This window comes from Chelonia mydas, chromosome 3 (assembly GCF_015237465.2).
Source record: "Chelonia mydas isolate rCheMyd1 chromosome 3, rCheMyd1.pri.v2, whole genome shotgun sequence".
In the NCBI taxonomy this organism is placed as follows: Eukaryota; Metazoa; Chordata; order Testudines; family Cheloniidae; genus Chelonia; species Chelonia mydas.
In genome coordinates this window covers 98,872,066-98,889,110 of record NC_057851.1, presented here as the reverse complement: position 1 = coordinate 98,889,110, position 17,045 = coordinate 98,872,066, and the positions used below count along the sequence as shown (strand labels likewise).

General features: G+C 42.1%; 1 long non-coding RNA gene across 4 annotated transcripts in view; it reads left to right on the top strand.

Moving 5' to 3' along the window:
- The first annotated feature begins 426 nt into the window (after positions 1–426).
- Positions 427–17,045, top strand: part of LOC122465054 — a 49,110-nt gene continuing 32,491 nt past the window's right edge. For all 4 annotated transcript variants that reach the window (XR_006289603.1, XR_006289602.1, XR_006289604.1 and 1 more), the window contains exons 1-2: positions 427–848; positions 1,565–1,699. This is a non-coding gene — a long non-coding RNA (uncharacterized LOC122465054). The remainder of the gene's footprint in view (positions 849–1,564; positions 1,700–17,045) is intronic.

Here is a 17,045-nt window from a genome sequence, read left to right as displayed (position 1 = left end):
CAAACACTGAATATTTTCAACTTAAAAATGAAAAAAAAAATTTCTAAGAAAATGGAATGTGTTTTACAAAATTTTCCTTTGCCATTTTCTATCCAATAAAAGGTTTGGTGGAAAAATTGTTAACCCTTCTACTCATGAAATAATACTTAGCATTTATCTATTTTTTTATATTACAAAGATTATACATGTAGACTGAAAAATAAGAATTAAATCAATGTAAGTATTTGAGTATATGAAACATGAGGAAAAACTACCAAGAATTGCTACTTTGGGTCTGATTCTACACAGCCTTGTGAAGCCACTTACATTTGTGCAAATAATAATAGCATTTCACATCCACTTTGTATGGGTGTGTGGTGGAGCAGATTACCCCCCTCCCCCATATACACCAGTCAAAAAGGGGTTAAAGAATGCCTGTGATCACAGTCAGCCCCAACTTACTGCACCTGTGCAGTTTGTCAAGCCTAGGAATGGTATTCTAAAACAAACTGAGCTAGTGCCCCCAGGTTAGAGGTTTGGGTTATGTGCTGAAGAAATAGTTTGAGAGCACTATCAGCATGTGCCTTCTGAGTTTGTTTCTTCTGTTGAAACCCCGGGATTAAGCCTTGGCCATTAGCCATGCAGAAAGAAGGTTAGGAGCTGAGATTTTCTCAGTCTGAAAGACTGCTTCCCCTTCTCTGTATGAGGGTGGGGGCCTAGACAATGGTGAGCTGTGAAAATATCTTGTTTGGACTGTTTTATAACCCCTAGAACAGGGTGGGCTTTTTAAGAGGGATAGCAAGAGGACTGCACCCCATACCTTGCAACTGGACCACAGGATTGTCACTGCTCAGGGAAGGACAAATGAGGTAAGTGAGGTGCCTGCCTTCATCCCAAGGGGGTTACCTGAAGACACAACATTTGAGAGGGTGCAAATGGCAGCTGTTGTGTCTTGAGGACTCTGTTAGAATTGCAAGCTACCGTTCTTAGAGTAGGGGAATTGAGGTTTCCTGGTTTGGTTTGTAAGCTAGGGACTCTGTAGTGAAGTGTGGAAACTAGTCTGAGTCAGTCTGAAAAGAGACAGTTTAAAGCAATGGGTGAGTTGTCTTAGGGAACAGTCTGTTTTGTCTGGTTTGGGATTCTTGTGTCTTATTCTGAATACTAAGAAATTAGTGTACATGAGAACCTCCTAGCAGAAGTATTTGTTTTTTATCTAATTTTGGTGTGTATGCTGTGAACATAACAGAAGCCTTTCTGCATATTTACCAGAAGTCAGCACAAGTTGTTGAGCTCAGTACAGGAGTGACTACAGTATATTGAAAACTCTTCTAATTTATAGTAGTATCTTGTCATTTTAAGGGGTTTCTTGGCCCTTCTTGCAGGCTAGAGGGCACTGAAGGAAACTGTGGAATGTGGTTTCCTATAGGTAGTCTGAAAAGTGAGGGACTGAAGCTAGTTCCTGGTTCCAGCTCCTTATTCAAAGGCCGAAATTATTTAAATATATCAGAAAGATGAACTTTTTAGAAATTTTCTGAATGTGATATGTTTAAATTACAAATTACTTATTTATTTGGTTTAATTACAGGGAGCTGGACTTTGACTTGCTGTTCATCACACAATGCATCTCAGGTCACCCGAAGTGACATGTCCCCATGAATATCAAATTGTTCTGATGCGCTGGGACGAGTCACTCTCTGACTCAAAGCTTCATTCTTGTGAGGTACGTTTCCCAACAAATTGCCTCCACTCCACTTCCATACTGTGCTTGGCCTTTGAATAAGGAGCTAGACTCAGACTGTCTGTATGACAAAATACATATTGAGTAACCCCACATGCACAGTCCTGGGACTATTACTTTTCTATGAATCTCTGAGCATATGCCACTCCCAGTGGTGAGCCTTTATTTAGGTCTGACAAACCTATTACCCCAGTTTTTATTGTGTTGTGTTTTTGTCAGTAAACATGCAATGTGCATGTACAAATCAACAAAAAACAATATTCAGCCAATCTGCTGCAAATCCAGCTGCAATGTTTTCACAGAAATTATGATGGCTACAAATGAAGATGTCTATAGGAATGTTGGTTTGTTTGAATTAAGAATAGGAAAAAGACTTACATTAATCATCTTAATTGTGTAACAGATATTAGAAACGCTTATGAATAGTAAAAAGAAGTACTTGTGGCACCTTAGAGACTAACAAATTTATTAGAGCATAAGCTTCTGTGGGCTACAGCCCACTTCATTGGATGCATAGAATGGAACATATAGTAAGAAGATGTATAGATAAAAACACACACACACATACAGAGAAGGTGGAAGTTGCCATACAAACCGTAAGAGGCTAATTAATTAAGATGAGCTATTATCAGCAGGAGAAAAAAAAATTTTGTAGTGATGATCAAGATGGTCAATTTAGACAGTTGACAAGAAGGTGTGAGGATACTTAACGTGGGGAAATAAATTCAATGTGTGTAATGAGCCAGCCACTCCCAGTCTCCGTCATTTCACTATTATGAATAATCAGTTGATGTAATCCATTGCACTTGTTCACTTTGACTCTGAAGTTGTAAAATAAGTGACAAAGTTGCTATGATCATAAAAATATTGTAATTAGTTGAGCAATTTTTGCAGTTAGTGGTGATTATTGGTGACACCTATATTTACGCATTGCTAAGAATTTGTATGATAAGACCCTATTCTGCACAGAAGGGAAGTTGCTTCATGAATTCTACATAGAATGTCTGCCTCTTTGGAGATTTGCTGGTCTGTAGTGCTACCACAACCAAATCTGCACCAAATATCCACATGGAGGGGAAAACTTTAGTAAAGGTGTGTGTGCAAGAAGGGCCAGTAAAAGGAGTTCATAGAATAGGTTACCAAAAGGTTGCGGAATCACTGTCACTGAAGGTTTCTAAGAACAGGCTGGATGAACACGGCTCAGGGATGGGGTGGGTATACTTGTCCATTCCCTCCCACTGTGAGGCAAGACCTAGATGGCCTCTCAAGATTCTACACAGTCTCCCATTCAGTAAGTATAGCCTGTGTGATGTTGCATCCCATATGTTTTATAGAAATATGCTTATGAGTGTGAATATGATGCAACTGGAATATGCTTTATGCAAAAGGTCTCCTGTAAGATATCATAACAAAGGTTATAACCTACTGAATATATTCCTCCTATTTGTATGTATGTATCAGTCTTGTTTCTGAAGCTAGAAATATGAAGTATAACTCTGAAGTCCTATTGTAATTATGCAAAGTGTGGGCCATTAATGGTGGCTTAGCATTTTGATGGCTCCCATTGACTAGGACAATTGGTTGTAGATGGTTTATTTACCTGCAAGCCTTCCTGTGTACATGTGGGCCAGCCTGTGGGTAATGAAGAATGAGGTCTTAGTATCATGTGACATGGTCACAGGTCATAGAATCCATCTTAAACCTCGTGCTTTTCCATTTAGAAGGAGGGGTGGGGAGCCAGAGAGACAAGATTCCTGCCTTGTGCCAAAGCTATAAAAGGGGGTGGAACAGAACAAAGGGGGCTGCCAGTCATGTGAACGCCGCTGTTTTCCACCTAAGATGTCTGCTGGAACTAACAAGGACTGTACAAGGGGAAAGGATTGGGCCCAGATTAGGAAGGAGTTTAGTCTGAAAGAATCTTATTGGAACATCTCCGAGGGTGAGATTTTTACCTGTAAACAATTGCTTAATGTATTAGGCTTAGACTTGCGTGTTTTTGCTTTATTTTGCTTGGTGACTTACTTTGCTCTGTCTGTTATTACTTTGAGGCACTTAAATCCTACTTTTTATATTTACTAATAAACAAAAGTGATTTTATTAAACCCAGAGTAAGTGATTAATACCCGGGGGAGCAAATAGCTGTGCTTATGTCTCTATCAGTGTTTGTTTATGAGTTTACCCTGTATAAGCTTTATTCAGAGTAAAATGGATTTATTTGGGGTTTGGATCCCGTTGGGAACTGGGTGTCTGGGTGCTGGAGATAAGTGACCTGCTGAGCAATTTTTGGTTAAAGTCTGCAGCTTTGGGGGCATGGACCAGACCTGGGTCCGTGTTGCAGCAGGCTAGCCTAGTGTCTGGCTCAACAAGCAGGGTTGTGGAGTCCCAAGCTGGCAGGGAAAACGGGCTCAGAGGTAATTTCAGCATGTCAGGCGACAGTCCCAAAGGGATCTCTGTGACCGAACCCGTCACAGTCTGCATTCCTTGTTCCTAGATATATAACAATTTATGTTTGAATCCAGATTGCTCCATAGGACTGTTGTACCTCATTATTTATCATTCTGCCAATCTTTGAGTCATCCACAGACTTTATCAGTGGTGACTTTGGGAACTTAATATAATTCACTGGTGGAAAAAGTTGAATAACATTGGGCCTAATGCTGCTGACACCTGCAGAACTCACTCGTTGCCAATGGAGAGTCATCACTGAATGTGGGTGGCATTCAATGACTCTTTCCCTTATTGGCAACAACTTTGAGACCTGTCAATTAGCCGTTTCTTAATCCATTCAAAATGTGCTTTACTGATATAGCACAGTACTCACTTTTTAATCAGAACATTGTGCAGTATTTAAATTAAATGCCTAACAATAGGTGAAGTATATTCTACAGAGGTTCTTATGATGCTCATCACTGCAGTATCTGAGAGCCTTCAAACAGTGCAGTAGAAATCTGTCATTATGTTTTGTTCTTTCAATCCCTGGAGAGAAGATGAAGTTTGTGCAGTAGAGTATCTTGTTTTGGCAGGGGTTTCCGTTTGTTTTGTTTAAACATATGTGTTGCTATGTGTTGGAGAAGGCAAGGTCAAAGAAATGAGCCTTGCACTTGAAGCAGAAGGTGGGGAGGTTTGTGATGATGCTTAGTTTCTGGAAGAATGAAAAGGTCCGTCTCCCAAACAGATAAGCTTTCCCCTTGTTGTAGAAAGTACCACTGTGCCTGAGCAGCAGAGTTGTCAACAAAGGTCTTTGTTCTGGAGCTTAGGGAATCTTTTAGATATCCTGGCCCCAGGCCACTGATCACCTTGAAGATAAGCACTGAGACCCTGAACTTGATTAATTCTGTGGTAAGACAGTGTCTAGTATTCATGGTAGCCTGTGTTGCTGAGGAGATGTGTGGCAGCATTCTGTACTAGTTGGAATTTCCTGAATGCTGAAGGCTTCATGTCTAATTGCTGTAGTCCAAGCAGCAGGTGACAGAGGTGTTTTATAATTGAGGCCTGGTCATTGTCCATTAGGATGGGATGGAGTCTCCTAGTCAACCAGAGATGGCAGAAAGGATTACTCACAGCTACTGGTGTGTGAGAACTTAATGTCAATGAGGAATCCAAGAGTATTGCTAAACCACAGACCTAATTAACTGTGGATGTGTACCTTCAACCAACGGAGACTATCCACTGAGGCTACACACGCTAACTTTATCAAACTTGTAATGTCATCAAAGAAAGAAATCAGGTTTGTCTGACGAGCTATTTTCTACAAACCATATTGCTGAAATTAATTATATTTCTGTACTTTAGCAGTTGAGTCCCATATCAGCTTTTCCATTATTTTTCCGAGGATTGATGTCAGACTAACTGACCATAATTACCCAGGTCATATTGCTTGCCCTTTTTGGAATACTGACACAACATTAGTACTCTTCTAGCTTTCTAAAATTTCCATGATATTCCAATATTTATTTAAAAATTAACATTCATTGGCCAAAGATCTCCTTAACCAACTCTTTTGGGACTCTTCAGTGTAAGTTACTAGAGCCTGATGATGGGTTGGAAAGTAGTTCATTAGCCTCATGTGATACAAATACCGTACATCATCCTGATTCTTTCCCAATACAGAACAAATATTTATTGAACTTTTACTGCATCATTAATTTTGCCAGCTTCATCTGATGTACCCATAAACCCTATTATTGCTTGGATTTTTTTTTTTAAGTTCCTAATATTCTTACTGTCCATAGCCCTGCCAGCTGTAGATCGATTTCCCCCCGCTCCCCGAGCCATGGATGTCTTCAGCTTTCCTTATACATTTTCTATACCTCAAAACTTCTAACTTTAAATTGATTGCTAGGTCCCCTTTTTGGATATCATTTAAAAAAAAAACTTATTTCAGATTGCTGCCTCCACTTTGACACTGGACCAGGATGGACTTTTAATCAAAGTTGACCACTTTCTTGATTGCATGGCTTTTTGTTCATCTAATAAGCTCTTCTTAAAGAACTCCCAATTTTCATTCTCATTTTTCTGTCTAATTTTTTTCCCCCACAGTCAATTTCACTCAGTTTTCCTCAGCTTTGAGAGATTAGCCCTCTTTGAAGCACAAAGTGTGTGTGTGTGTGTATATATATATATACACACACACACTTTTTTTAACTGGTTGGAAATGTTCTGTTTACCTATATTGAATGTAATCAGAACACAATTATTAGTCCCTAGACAACCACCAACATCCATTCCAATGACTAATTTGTCTTGATCCCTGAATAATGAGGATCAAAATAGTTACCTCATGTCAAGTGCAGTACCTTCTGTGTTAGAAAAATCTATAAATTGTAATACCTGGAATGACTTCTTATTGATTGCATGAGCATCCAGCATATTTGTCCTAAACTGAACTCCCTCCCAAAGCAACACCATTTTTGTCAATCTGCTAAGCACCTATTTGTAAGGACTCATTCTGTTCTCTGGTTGGATTTGGTGGCCTGTAAGAGACACCCCCGCAACAGTAGACCCTCTTCGGCTTTGTTAGCACATTGATCTATATGTATTTTGAGATCCTGTGTTTGAGTTATTGATCATTCTAAAACAGGTAATGGTGTGTTTAATGTACAGTGACTCCCCCACCCCCTTTACCCAGTTGATCCCTCCCGAGCAGCTTATAACCAGACGAGTGAATTGTTCCACCAGGTTTCTGTAATGCCCATTATATACTTCTCTCAATTAGATTTTTTTTTTAAATTCCTTTAATCTATTACCCAGACTCCTAGCATTGATGTATAAACAACTGAAAACTTTCCTTTGTGGTGTTTGCCACATCAGTTCAATTTGTTCATGACAGCTTGAGTTTGAGTTTTGTACTGCATTTGCTCGCTTATTACCCTCCCCTTGTTTTGGTAGTTTCATGTTCTCCTAGCTGTTTCAGCTAGTCTCTAACCAAGAAGTCTGCTACCTTTGCAATGGAGGCTGTCCTGTTCGTGCACTACTCTCTCCCACTAGAATGTGGTCCAATGTTAAACCAAAACATTCAGCGTCTCGCCAGTCATGCAACCCATTGTGCACCTGCAATATCTTCTGCTTTATCTCACTCATTGGGCTGATAAGATCTTTGAGAAGACCACATGGACTATCCTTTTCCTCCACTCCCTTTCAAGTTGCCTGAAGTTGAGTCAACAGTGTACCCTTGTTGCCAAGAAGGCCAATGGCATTTTGGGATGTATAGGTAGGGGCACTGCCAGCAGATCGAGGGACGTGATCGTTCCCCTCTATTCGACATTGGTGAGGCCTCATCTGGAGTACTGTGTCCAGTTTTGGGCCCCACACTACAAGAAGGATGTGGAAAAATTGGAAAGAGTCCAGCGGAGGGCAACAAAAATGATTAGGGGACTGGAACACGTGACTTATGAGGAGAAGCTGGGGGAACTGGGATTGTTTAGTCTGCGGAAGAGAAGAATGAGGGGGGATTTGATAGCTGCTTTCAACTACCTGAAAGGGGGTTCCAAAGAGGATAGATCTAGACTGTTCTCAGTGGTAGCTGATGACAGAACAAGGAGTAATAGTCTCAAGTTGCAGTGGGGGAGGTTTAGGTTGGATATTAGGAAACACTTTTTCACTAGGAGGGTGGTGAAAGACTGGAATGCATTACCTAGGGAGGTGGTGGAATCTCCTTCCTTAGATATTTTTAAGGTCAGGCTTGATAAAGCCCTGGCTGGGATGATTTAGTTGGGGATTGGTCCTGCTTTGAGCAGGGGGTTGGACTGGATGACCTCCTGAGGTCCTTTCCAACCCTGATATTCTATGATTCTATAATCTGTGTAATTCCATGTGATACTATGTCACTGGTTCCAATGTGTGTCACTGTCAGTGGAGTCTTGCCCGACAACTTCATAATCCTGTCAAATCCTGCAGTTACATCTCTTATCTACACTCAAAGAAGACAATTGTCCTTGTGTGTCCCTTGCCGAATTCTGTCTGCTGTTCTTAATAGGGAGTTGCCAAGGATGCATTGCATATTGACGTTCTTAGGGTGGCTGCAGAACCTCTCTTGGTTGCTTATTTCATGCCATAAGGACATCAAGTATGTCCCATGTAGTTCTATTCCAGTCCTCCAGAGAACAGTTCTTCTTCTGTAGCTGACTTGTTGAGTATCTGAAATGATTTGATATTTCTAGTTGTTGAATGAGTTCTGGCTCTTACCTTCTTAGTTATTGTCTTGTCTTTTTTTTTTTTCTACTCTGTCCAATTCCCCCATCACCCATCCTTCCTCTGGTGTTTGACAATGTTTTCCAAATCTGGTTAACCAAGAAATCTTTATTCTCTCAAATTCTGCATGATGTTGCAACTTATGCTTCCAGACCATGTGTCTTCTCCTATGTGGCCACCAGACTGCATTTCATACACCAGAAATCTATTCTGTCTTCCAGCAGAAAAGAAAAACAGAGCACATCCATGGCAGGGGAGAAGTAGTTGTTTCCTCATTCATGTCTGCTATCTGCTGTAGATCCATAACTAAAACAGGAATCACACTCCTATCTAAAGTCCTGTTCACCTGGCAACTGATTTATATACTAAGCCTCATAGTTCTGTGTTTCAGTGAGGGCCTTGTTGCTGGGAGAGAGCAGAACAAACTCACCTTTACAATTCAGGGAACCCACAGTCCAGCCACACAACCCTCACAGAGAACAAACATAGATGGAACAAACACAACACTCACCAAGTCCCTGTACTTGCAAGCATAGGATCCATAGCTCCACTCTCTGAAACTTCCCTTTTTGCTGTGTATTCTGCTAAAGCGTGTGTTTTGAGGGAGGAGGGCTGGAGTTACTGGCCAAAATTTTGTCAGAGTTTCATGCTTCATCTATTTCAGAGCAGTGTAACAGTTGTGGGGATGCATCATCTGAGGTGACCCAAGACTTATTCTGTCACATACAGCCAGTCAAAACCAGCTTCTTAACTGGTTAAATAATCAAGTAACTAGTAATTGAAAAAAGAAAAGGAGTACTTGTGGCACCTTAGAGACTAACAAATCTCTAAGGTGCCACAAGCACTCCTTTTCTTTTTGCGAATACAGACTAACTACACACAGACTAGATTACATTCAATAAGCAGACTAACACGGCTGCTACTCTGAAACCTAGTAATTGAAAGTTTATAAAAATTGTAATCACATTAGACCAGCTGTTTAAGTCTTCATAACCATTAGAGGAATATTTCCATTTTGGTAATAAATCAGGATGAGGGTTCTCTTGGAGACAGGGCTAAAAGGGGTATTAAAATGAAGCCTGCTTTTCATTTGGGTTTATGAAAGGCTTAAAATGATTCTTAGGGACTACCAGATTTCTGCTGAATAGGCTGAAGGCCCTCTGGCCTTCCATGAGCTCCCTCATTTCTGCTGAGCCCAAATGTGGAACTCTGTGCATGGTTGCCACTTCTGCTTCATCTGAAAACACTCATGAGCCACCAGTGTTAGAAGGCACTAGATATATAGAAGTTACAATTCCAGCCATAGGGCAGGATTGTGACCCACCCTGATAATACCACAGTAAAGCTAGGGGGTGAAAAGCAAGGTGCCCCCTTTCCTCCCTGTGTGGACTACCTGCACCATGACTAACAGTGCAGCAGAAGAGCAGCCTCTGTAGGATGCTGCTCTCCTCTCATAGGTGGGTGGGGTGGAGAATGGGTAGAGCCAAGGTTTGACCTACTGTCATGCCAGCCAGTGCAGAGGGGAAAGTAATCAGCTTCTAGTTTATATCAGAAGCTGACTATATCCTCCCTGAATGAAGCAGGGAGAGAATTGTGGCATGCAAAAACACAGTTCCCTCCTTGATCCATTACTGGTGCAGTGCTACTTTGTTGCTGCCTCTGTCTCAGAGCAGGTTGTATATGTACAATCTAGTCCATATTTATAATCCACATAAATGTGAAGAGGGATTTGTATAATCAGTGTTTTCCGACCAATCTTGTCTGGGTTGTCAGCAGTGTAGTTAGTCGTCAGTAGTAGTAGTAGTAGTAGTATTTATTCTTGTCCGGGAGCTCCAATCGTGGACCAGGAACCCCATTACGCTAGGCACTAAAGAAACACACAAAAATACTACTCCCTCCAGACAGCTATTTCAACCAGTATGAAATATCGTACTGTACTTTAGATTGTAAGATTTTTCTAGCTTTGTACACAACATAATTGACATTAATATTACTTCAGGCATCAAAAACATTCCAATTTGTCAACTTTGAGCCAGAAACCAAACCTAGATGAGCTGTATAGCCTCTTATGCCTTAGCATGCTCATGCGGTTTGTTTCTTTGAAACCCTTCCTGCACTGAGAGATTTTTCACAAATACTTTTTCCAGTGCTTGGTCTTAAAGTCCATGTGTCTCCTCTTTAGAATATTACTGAGTTAAATAAGAACATCTCAAAATTTATTACAAAATGCAACAGTTAGAGATTAGGTGCTAGAGTTTGAAACTTTTGCTGCAGATGACAGTTAGCAAATCTAGCCCGGAGTGATGCAAATAAGGACAGAGTAGTGTGGAAAAGTTTGTATTCTAGTGGTAGCCTGCCTATTAGTAGTTCCCTGTAGGCCTAGGAATCTTTCCATAGACTTCTATAAACTCTGGGTCATGCCCTAGTTTTGTATAATGTATTGTTCAAAGTACATGCAGTAACTAGTATTTAATATGTGAATAGAGCATAATGTCTTGGCTTTGTTTTATCTCTTTCACCAATCTATGGTGAGCTGTTCAAGAAGTAGTCTTTAATTTTCTTAAAAAAAACAAACAAAAAAAACAACCTTATTAAAAGTTGCATAAGCCTCTCACCAGCACTTTATTAAGTTGCAGGGAAAAAGCTCTGCGAGGAGATACTAAACACTGCATATTTAACCTATCGTAGGTCCCAGTTCAGGAAGTGTAAGTTCAGGGAGAGCACTTACGCCTGTATATGGATGTTTTTCTGAATCAGGGCCTTGGACATATACACTAGGAACAAACTCAGGCAGATTTCAGAACATGGTAGTGTCCACACTAGCTGTGCTGGCTGTCCACTGATCATGCACAGTGAAATATTGCACCGAGTCATACAGTATTTTGAAAATTTGTTCTAGTGTGTAGTTTCTAAAGGTAAAGAAAGTGTTGTTCCCTTCCCTTCTTTCTAGCCACAATGATATGTAAGGCTATTATTTTACAGGTTTCAGAGTAGCAGCCGTGTTAGTCTGTATCCACAAAAAGAAAAGGAGGACTTGTGGCACCCTAGAGACTAACAAATTTATTTGAGCATAAGCTTTCATGAGCTACAGCCCACTTCATCGGATGCATGCAGTGGAAAGTACAGTGGGGAGATTTTATATACACAGAGAACATGAAACAATGGGTGTTACCATACACACTGTAAGGAGAGTGATCAGGTAAGGTGAGCTACTACCAGCAGGAGAAAAAAAAACTTTTGTAGTGATAATCAAGGTGGGCCATTTCCAGCAGTTGACAAGAACATGCGAGGAACAGTAGAGGGGGGAATAAACACGGGGAAATAGTTACCCAGGAACCCATCCTTGCAACAAAGCCCATTGCCAACTGTGCCCACGTATCTCTGTCTCTGGATTAAGTTTAGAAGTGTGTGCAACAAGAGTGATGTAGTGGTGGGAGTCTGCTATAGACCACCGGACCAGGGGGATGAGGTGGATGAGGCTTTCTTCCGGCAGCTCACGGAAGCTACTAGATCACATGCCCTGATTCTCATGGGTGACTTTAATTTTCCTGATATCTGCTGGGAGAGCAATACAGCGGTGCATAGACAATCCAGGAAGTTTTTGGAAAGCGTAGGGGACAATTTCCTGGTGCAAGTGCTAGGGGAGCCAACTAGGGGGGGCGCTTTTCTTGACCTGCTGCTCACAAACCAGGTAGAATTAGTGGGGGAAGCAAAAGTGGATGGGAATCTGGGAGGCAGTGACCATGAGTTGGTTGAGTTCAGGATCCTGACGCAGGGAAGGAAGGTAAGCAGCAGGATACGGACCCTGGACTTCAGGAAAGCAGACTTCGACTCCCTCAGGGAACAGATGGCCAGGATCCCCTGGGGGACTAACATGAAGGGGAAGGGAGTCCAGGAGAGCTGGCTGTATTTCAAGGAATCCCTGTTGAGGTTACAGGGACAAACCATCCCGATGAGTCGAAAGAATAGTAAATATGGCAGGCGACCAGCTTGGCTTAATGGTGAAATCCTAGCGGATCTTAAACATAAAAAAGAAGCTTACAAGAAGTGGAAGGTTGGACATATGACCAGGGAAGAGTATAAAAATATTGCTCGGGCATGTAGGAAAGATATCAGGAGGGCCAAATCGCACCTGGAGCTGCAGCTAGCAAGAGATGTCAAGAGTAACAAGAAGGGTTTCTTCAGGTATGTTGGCAACAAGAAGAAAGCCAAGGAAAGTGTGGGCCCCTTACTGAATGAGGGAGGCAACCTAGTGACAGAGGATGTGGAAAAAGCTAATGTACTCAATGCTTTTTTTGCCTCTGTTTTCACTAACAAGGTCAGCTCCCAGACTGCTGCGCTGGGCATCACAAAATGGGGAAGAGATGGCCAGCCCTCTGTAGAGATAGAGGTGGTTAGGGACTATTTAGAAAAGCTGGACGTGCACAAGTCCATGGGGCCGGACGAATTGCATCCGAGAGTGCTGAAGGAATTGGCGGCTGTGATTGCAGAGCCCTTGGCCATTATCTTTGAAAACTCGTGGCGAACGGGGGAAGTCCCGGATGACTGGAAAAAGGCTAATGTAGTGCCCATCTTTAAAAAAGGGAAGAAGGAGGATCCTGGGAACTACAGGCCAGTCAGCCTCACCTCAGTCCCTGGAAAAATCATGGAGCAGGTCCTCAAAGAATCAATCCTGAAGCACTTAGAGGAGAGGAAAGTGATCAGGAACAGTCAGCATGGATTCACCAAGGGAAGGTCATGCCTGACTAATCTAATCGCCTTTTATGATGAGATTACTGGTTCTGTGGATGAAGGGAAAGCAGTGGATGTATTGTTTCTTGACTTTAGCAAAGCTTTTGACACGGTCTCCCACAGCATTCTTGTCAGCAAGTTAAGGAAGTATGGGCTGGATGAATGCACTATAAGGTGGGTAGAAAGTTGGCTAGATTGTCGGGCTCAACGGGTAGTGATCAATGGCTCCATGTCTAGTTGGCAGCCGGTGTCAAGTGGAGTGCCCCAGGGGTCGGTCCTGGGGCCGGTTTTGTTCAATATCTTCATAAATGATCTGGAGGATGGTGTGGATTGCACTCTCAGCAAATTTGCGGATGATACTAAACTGGGAGGAGTGGTAGATACGCTGGAGGGGAGGGATAGGATACAGAAGGACCTAGACAAATTGGAGGATTGGGCCAAAAGAAATCTGATGAGGTTCAATAAGGATAAGTGCAGGGTCCTGCACTTAGGACGGAAGAACCCAATGCACCGCTACAGACTAGGGACCGAATGGCTAGGCAGCAGTTCTGCGGAAAAGGACCTAGGGGTGACAGTGGACGAGAAGCTGGATATGAGTCAGCAGTGTGCCCTTGTTGCCAAGAAGGCCAATGGCATTTTGGGATGTATAAGTAGGGGCATAGCGAGCAGATCGAGGGACGTGATCGTTCCCCTCTATTCGACACTGGTGAGGCCTCATCTGGAGTACTGTGTCCAGTTTTGGGCCCCACACTACAAGAAGGATGTGGATAAATTGGAAAGAGTCCAGCGAAGGGCAACAAAAATGATTAGGGGTCTAGAGCACATGACTTATGAGGAGAGGCTGAGGGAGCTGGGATTGTTTAGTCTGCAGAAGAGAAGAATGAGGGGGGATTTGATAGCTGCTTTCAACTACCTGAAAGGGGGTTCCAAAGAGGATGGCTCTAGACTGTTCTCAATGGTAGCAGATGACAGAACGAGGAGTAATGGTCTCAAGTTGCAATGGGGGAGGTTTAGATTGGATATTAGGAAAAACTTTTTCACTAAGAGGGTGGTGAAACACTGGAATGCGTTACCTAGGGAGGTGGTAGAATCTCCTTCCTTAGAGGTTTTTAAGGTCAGGCTTGACAAAGCCCTGGCTGGGATGATTTAACTGGGACTTGGTCCTGCTTTGAGCAGGGGGTTGGACTAGATGACCTTCTGGGGTCCCTTCCAACCCTGATATTCTATGATTCTATGATTCTATGATCTATTCAGGGGACACCATCATAGGGCCTAATCACATCAGCCACACTATCAGAGGCTCGTTCACCTTTGCCAAACCAGACAGTCTCTATATAAAAGAATAAATGGGCACAAATCAGAAGTCAAGAATTATAACATTCAAAAACCAGTCAGAGAACAATTCAATCTCTCTGGTCACTCGATTACAGACCTAAAAGTGGCAATTCTTCAACAAAAAAACTTCAAAAACAGACTCCAACAAGAGACTGCTGAATTGGAATTAATTTGCAAACTGGACACCATTAAATTAGGCTTGAATAAAGACTGGGAGTGGATGTGTCATTACACAAAGTAAAACTATTTCCCCATGTTTATTCCCCCCCCCCCCCCCCCCCAACTCTTCCTCAGATGTTCTTGTCAACAGCTGGAAATGGCCCACTTTGTTTATCACTACAACAGATTTTTTTCTCCTGCTGATAATATCTCCCCTTACCTGATCACTCTTCTTACAGTGTATATGATAACACCCATTGTTTCACGTTTTCTGTGTATATAAAATCTCCCCACTGTATTTTCCACCGCATGCATCCGATGAAGTGAGCTGTAGCTAACGAGAGCTTATGCTCAGATAAATTTGTTAGTCTCTAAGGTGCCACAAGTCCTCCTATTATTTTACAGTAGAACTTCCTTCATAATTTGCAAAGCATATATAAATTATACTTTTTTTTATGAATTCTAGCTAAAGATTTGTGGGGGGGGGGTTATGGTAGATAGTGGGGTGGTTGTTCCTGCACTTAGTTGCTTTGTTCAGATTTAGGGGACAACTTTAGCAGGATTTTATATACTTAAATTTTTTTCCTCTTACAAATCTGCTCCTTCCATGTGAAAGCTGGTTATTTGGGTTCTATGCTGGTGGTGTGTTGAGGACCTGGGGAAGTGGAATCTAGTGCACCAACCTAGGGCTAGGGCTGCAATAGCAGTCACAGCACACCCAAGATGTGGAGGCTGTTGGATCCATGTGAACATAGATCCCCAGCCTGCCCAGCTGCAGAGTTCTGAACTGGCTTATGCAGGGCTGAGGCAGAGACTCTTTCCAATGTACACAGGCATCCTTACATGGCCACTTCAACCACTGTACACCCAAGCTCCGCCATTTGAGCCCTCAGTGGTACAGCAGGCCTCCAGCTGCCCTCCCACCCCATGCATACATTTTAATCTGTTTGATATGATTCTGCATGTAGGCTTTGGATCAGGAGTCCTTCCACTCAATTACAAATACTCCACTGAAGTATTTCAAAAGCTCAGTAAGAATAAATGAGTGGGTGAGAGAGGGGAGACAAGAACAAGGCTAATTTGTCAAAGGCTCCCTGTCCTACTCAGATTTCTTAACACGCTCACTTGCTAATGTGATCTGCAGACAATCAAAATATGTACATGTCTAAACGTGGGGTGATCTGAGCAGAGAAAGCAAGGACTAGTGGATTGCAGTGGTGCAGCTGATTATTTCATTTAAAATGTTTTGTCTATTCCATTTTATGTCCAATGTAATTTTGTAAACAGTAGTCACAGAATTCCTAAGAAACACATCTTCATGGAAATTAGGGTACTTACTCCTATAACACATTGGGGGAAAAATACATTTAAGTCCAAATGCTGGAATTCTTCTAACACTGTGACTCATTTGTAACTGACAAATGTGGCTAAAATGATGAAGATGGACCTTGCCAAAAATGCATTGTTTGTTTAATGGTGAAATCCTGACATCCCTTGCTATTCCAGTATAAACATGGCCATTCAAATATTGTGCCATCTTCTGAGTTCATTTTCTGGCTAGCTGTTGGATAGTTTCTTTGGCAGCCAGCAATTCCATGAACTAGCAGAAAATTATGGGCCCTGCTTTCAGCACCATGTCTTCCACGGTTCCATTTATAAAACAGGATCAAACTAGAAATCTTCCCCCATATAACTTGACTCAGCAAAAGCACATACACATGTTTAAATAAAGCATGTGAGTAGTCAGTAGGATGTTTTACACATGAACCCACATGCTATACTGGATTGGAGCTATATTCACTCATTGGCAGCACATTACTGATGCATGTATTGTAACTATGGGCTATAGCTTGTGAAGAATCAGTGTCCCAACCTGGGCTGCATGTGCGGTGGAGAGAAGGGCTTCGGGACTGACTCTCTTGTTCTCCCCTTGGAACAAAAATGACTTCTCACAACTATAACTAGGAAAGGAGGCAGCGCGCTTACATGAAAGCTGCACTTAACAGGAAATGTTTATGCCTTGTTCCTGAAATTATTCTGGCCACATTAATAGTGTAGGACATAGTTCAGTTTGTACAATGTGAAGAGAGTTGTGGGGGATGAAGACCTTGGGGTCAGGGCAGAGTATCGTCCCTGGGAATTTTTTAAAAATACTTACTATTTGTTATGATCTGGTCCAGCCCAAGGGAAATAACATGCTCTTCACAAGTAACTTTATGAGCACCAGGGGTAAGTTCCCTTGCTGCAGGGATGATCTAGGAGAGATGTTGTAGTACTATCCAGCAAGCACACACAGAGAGAAGGAAATCATCCGAAATTCCCATTCAACTTCATAGGAGGTTTTTTTTTTACTAAGGGATTCCTCTGAGCCCCCAAGAACTTCCTTAGCTCCTAATTCAGCAGAGCTCCTTGA